Consider the following 5,621-nt stretch of genomic DNA (forward strand, 5'->3'; position numbering starts at 1 on the left):
TCAGCATCCTGCTGGTTAGAGTCTTTCAGAGGCCCTCTGTGGAAGGCTCCTTTTCTGTTCCCTGTTTTCTCCCTCTTCCGATGTCCATCCTGTTTGACTTTCTAAATGAGGCTTGAACATCTTATCCAGGGTCTTCGTTCTTGATTAGCTTCCTTAGGTGTACAGATTTTAGTATATTTATCTTATATTATATGTCTAATGTCCACTTATAAGTGATTATATACCGTGTATATCTTTCTGTTTCTGGGAGACCTCACTCAGGATGATCTTTTCTAGTTCCCACCATTTGCTTGCAAATTTCATTTGCTTGTTTTTAATTGCTGAGTAATTTTCCACTGTGTAAATGTACCACAATTTCTGTATCCATTCCTCAATTGAGGGGCATCTTGGTTGTTAGCAGATTCTGGCTATTACTAATAAAGCAGCTATTAACATGGTTGAGTAAGTGATACCTACATGTAGAAAAAACTAAAATCCAGCGGAATCAAAGACTTCAACATAATACCAGACACACTAAACCGCTTAGAAAAAAAAAAAAATATAGGGAAGAACCTTGACACCATTGGTACAGGAGACAATTTCCCGAACAAACACCAACAGCACAGGCTCTAAGATCAAGAATTAATATATGGGACCTCATGAAACTGAAAAGCTTCTGTAAAGCAAAGGACCCTGTCATCAGAACAAAAGGCAGCCTACAGACTGGGAAAGGATCTTCACCTACCCTATATCTGATTGGGTGCTGATATCCAGATTATATAAAGAACTAAAGAATTTAAACAGCAACAAACCAAGTAATCCAATTTAAAAAAATGGGCTACATCCTTGTGCAGGGGCCACGCTAATCTTCTCTGTTTTATCCCACTTTTAGTATATGTGCAGCCAAGAAGAAATGGGGTACAGAGCTAAACAGAGATTCCTCAATAGAGGAATATCAGATGGCAGAGAAACACCTAAATAAATGCTCAATGTCCTTAGTCATGAGCGAAATAAAAATCAAAACGACCCTGAGATTTCACCTTACACCTGTCAGAATGGCTAAGATCAAGAATTCAATTGACAACACATGCTTGTGTGAATGTAAACTTGTACAACCACTTTGAAAACCAGTTTGGTGCTTTCTCAGTCAATTAGGAATATTGCTTCCTCAGGATCCACCTATAACACTCCTAGGTACATATCCAAAATATGCTCAAGTATACAACAGGGTAACACTCTTTTGAAAACAAGTTGAGTTTGAAATTTTATTATTACAAACTGAATTTAACAAGCCCTTTTATTGTGCTGTGAGACACTAAAATAAGAAATGACTAAAATCCTGGTGGCGACAAAGTATATTTATCACACAGTATTTAGTATGTATATATTGTTGATTAATGCATGAGTTAGAGAGGCAGATGTCTCTGTTTAACTTCTGTAATCACGTAATATGGGATAAAATACTAATGTCTCCTAGGTTTCAGAGTGTCCTTTACATAGAATGTTTAGAAAAAAGCATGTTCTGTTAGGGCAAGGTACCAATCAGTAAAGCAAACATTAAACTTTCTATAATTGCTCCCCTTCACACATTACATATTAACAAATTGGAACTGAGTCAGTGATTAAGAGTATGAAAACAAAGTATAACAGTGCCAGGCATGCAATGCTTCTATTGAGCTGGTCTAAAGTGCAGTAAGATGGCTGTTGGTTACTTTCCAACTTATAAGTGCCATTATTGCATCTCTGGGGATATTTTGCACTGCTGGTCATTGCTGTAGTTCATAAACATTTCATCTAGGCAAGACTACTGATGGATTCCCCAGTTTGGCAGCATGCACAGAACCTTTTAATATTATGAGATATAGTATTTAAGGGAGTTGTTTTTCAGGTTAGATCCAACTCAATTTCTTCAAGTCTTGCTTTCTGAAGTGTTTGGTATATACAGAAATAAAATATTAGTTTCATATTCTTGGATGATACTAAAGAAAACCAGACAAGAGAATCAGTCTGCCACAAGGATGAGTTACCTAATAATGTATCAAAACCTAAAGAGCTAACAGGTTTATGTGTGTGTGTGTGTGTGTGTGTGTGTGTGTGTGTGTGTGTGTAGATATATGTATGTACAACAATAGCTAAAGAATGAAAGGTCATGAATTTGAGGGGTAGTAGATGGATCATAAGGGAAAGAGGAGATGGAGGAGGAAAATTATGTAAATTCAATATACATAAGAAATTACCTCTTTGATCACCTCACCCTGAGCTGTGAGAGGCCTTACCAGGCCACAGAGGAAGTCAGTCAATGCAGCCAGTCCTGATGAGACCTGATAGGCTAGGGTCAGATGGAAGGGGAGGAGGACTTTCCCTATCAGTGGACTGGGAAAGGGGCATAGCAGAAGAAGAAGGAGGGTGGATAGGGAGGGAATGAAGGAGGGAGCTACAGCTGAGATACAAAGTGAATAAAATGTAGTGAATATAAAAAATTTAAATTAAAAAATAGAAAAAATAAATTATCAGAAAATTAAAAAAAAAAGAATATGAAGACCTTAATTCAGTTATGGCTCAGTTCTGGACCTCAAAAGAAAGATACTCTCTTCCACATAAATACACTAATAACTGGATTTAAGTATAAAGTTTTGTCACTTCTCATAAAAGTGATAAAAAAAAAATAATACCCTCCAGAAGTGGAAAAATCAATTTTAAAGTTGGTGTCAGCATCACCACATTGTAAAATAAATTCCCTAATGCAGGTCATCTCTTGAGTTAGGCTTTCCATTTTGGTAGCTACATATATTAGATTTTGTTATCAGAAAATCCCCTACTGCCAAACATCTAAATTACATCAGCCACAATCTGATTTCTCTGAATTTCCTTCAACAGCAACAAAAACTATTTTTCCACCTTCCAAAGCTAATATCAGTACCATGACAAATAAGAAAAAATACACAAAAAACCAAAAAACATAATAGTCGATGGGACTTAGTCGCAAATACATAGCACAACTCTTTGGGTTCATGAACTGGTATGAAAACAGTAACTAGAAGTTTATCTACAAATATGGCCAGCACCTCATCAGGGAATCGCTTCTAAACTGGCATGCACCAATTAAAAACACAGAAACATATAGATATATTCTTCACTCTTGCATTTTTCTCATTGTAGTTTGATTTCCTCCAAATTCTTTATGGTCAAACTGTAACTTCCAAAGGCATGCATATTCGAAGAAGTAATACATTCATGAAGGTGTGCCCTGATAATGGATTAGTCTCCTTGGGAACAAAGACATATGAAATCTTACTTTGCCCTGCAGTGCTCTGCTATAAGCGTGGAGTGTCTACCTCACTAACTGCTTCTACTGCTCCTCACATCTTAAACTTCTAGAATCTATTAAAAATGAAAGAAAGCTGCATCACACTGTTGTGAGACTCTAATCTTGCATATATACCACAGGCAAACCAAGGAGACCAACACCAGAAGGCCTGCTAACACTCCCATGCCCGCCCATTCCTTCAGATGATTCATGGCTGCAGCAATCCATGTTGATAATCCTGTGGCTAGTCCTGCGTCCACTCTGGTAGAATTTACCGTGACAATGGCCACTCTCAGCTGCTCCATCATAGTATCGAATTCTCCAGTCCAATTACCTAAAATATAGCTCGACAATTGTTTAGACAGATTTGCAGCACAGGAAAAATTCTCATGTTATATGCCCCAGGTCCCACCTCTGAGAAAAAGGTATCGGACGGGTCTGATGCTCTTTGGGTGGATGACACCTAAATGAACATCAGTACAAAGTCCAAATTTATTTCTAATATCAGAGATCAGACCTCTACTCTTGCCTGATGCGTCTAAAACAAAAAGGGGGAACTGTAGAGAGCTGCGGAATGCTATGCCTTAAAGATGGAGCTGGTTTCCGCCTTCCACCTTCCCGATGGTGAGTGCTCTCTGTCAGGAACAATTCCACATTTGGCTAAGGCTGAGGATCTGGCTTGCTTCCATGTATGTGGACCTATCTGCATTGCCCACGTGGCACGCCTGGGTTGGCTACCCAGAGGCTATTTAAGCTGTGGGCTGGCTTTCCCCAGGGTCCGAGGATTGTTCAAGGTTCCTGAATAAACTGCATTGAAAAAAAAAAAATGAAAGAAAGCATTTTTTTTTAATTAAAACACTGAGTTTGTGGAAATTTTTATGGCGGCCTAAATTATATATGATATACTATAATGATATACTCTCCTTTTTATAGTTTTTTTATTTTAATTAATTATTTTATTTATTTCAATATATTCCTTTTGTGTCCTGACTGTAGACTCTTCCATCTCGTCCTAGTCCCACAAGCCCTCCTTCTATCCCCCTATGGATCTTCCTTAGTCCACAAATAGGGGAGGACCTCCTCCCTTTCTATCTGACCCTAGTGTACCAAGTCTCATAAGGGCTGGCTGCATTAGCTTCCTCTGTGGCCTGGCAAGGCTGCAGGGGCAGGTGATCAAAGAGCTAGCTACTGAGTTCATGTCAGAAACAACCCCTGCCCACCTTACTAGGAAACTCACTTGGAAATTGAGCAGGGGTTCTAGATCCTCTCCATGCATAGTGTTTGGTTGGAGTATCTGTCTCTGCGGGACCCCACTGGGCCCAGGATTTTTGAGATTGTTTGTCTCCTTGTGCAGTTCCTGTCTCCTCCAGTACTTTGTCTATCCCTCTTCTTCCATAAGGTTTCCTGCATTCTTCCCAAAGAGATTCTGTCAACTATATTCACCAAAATGTATGCAGAAGTACATTGATACATGTAAAAAAACAATGTCACACTTTAGAATAAAACAAGAAAACCATGTTAACATTTTTCTTTAAAAAATCAGCTTTAATCTGGAGCTCTCACAGAAAAACTAGGAATAGCGCTTCCTCAAGATCCAGCTATACCACTCCTAGGCAGATACCCAAAAGAGGCTAAAGTACACAATAAGGACATTAGCTGACCCATGTGGGTAGCAACTTTATTTGTAATAGCCAGAAGCTGGAAACAGCACAAATGCCCCCCAGTGGAGGAATGAATGCACAGATTGTGGTCCATATACACAATGGAATATTACTCAGCAATAAAAAACAAGGAAATCATGAAATTTGCAGGTAAATGGTGGAATCTGGGAAAGATCATCCTGAGTGAGCTATCCCAGAAGCAGAAAGATGCACAAGGTATATACTCACTCATATAGACATATAATATAGGATAAACCTACTAAAATCTGTACACCTAAAGAAACTAAACAAGAGGGAGTACTCTTGCTAAAAAGCTCAATTCCTATCCAGAAATGCAAAGAGGATGGACATCAGAAGAAGGAGAAAATAGGGAACAAGTCAGGAGCCTGACACAGAGGACCTCTAAAAGGCTCTGCCCTGCAGACTATCAAAGCAGATGCTGAGACTTACGGGCAACATTTAGGCAGAGTGCAGGAAATCTTATGAAATAAGTGGGAAACAGTAAGATCTGGTAACAACAGGAACTCCACAAAGAGAACAACAGAACTAAAAAATCTGAGCACAGGGATCTTTCCTGGGACTGATACTCCAACCAAGGACTATGCATGGAGATAACCGAAGACCCCTGCATAGATGTAGCCCATGGCAGTTCAGTATCCAAGTGGGTTCCATTG

General features: G+C 39.0%; 1 non-coding gene across 1 annotated transcript; it reads right to left on the minus strand.

Moving 5' to 3' along the window:
• Positions 1-788: 788 nt before the first annotated feature.
• On the minus strand, positions 789-893 carry LOC132648900 (U6 spliceosomal RNA). Its single transcript, XR_009587282.1, has one exon. It is a non-coding gene; the product is annotated as a U6 spliceosomal RNA (small nuclear RNA).
• Between the last annotated feature and the right edge of the window lie 4,728 nt (positions 894-5,621).

The sequence above is a fragment of the Meriones unguiculatus genome, chromosome 17 (assembly GCF_030254825.1).
Source record: "Meriones unguiculatus strain TT.TT164.6M chromosome 17, Bangor_MerUng_6.1, whole genome shotgun sequence".
Taxonomy (NCBI): Eukaryota; Metazoa; Chordata; class Mammalia; order Rodentia; family Muridae; genus Meriones; species Meriones unguiculatus.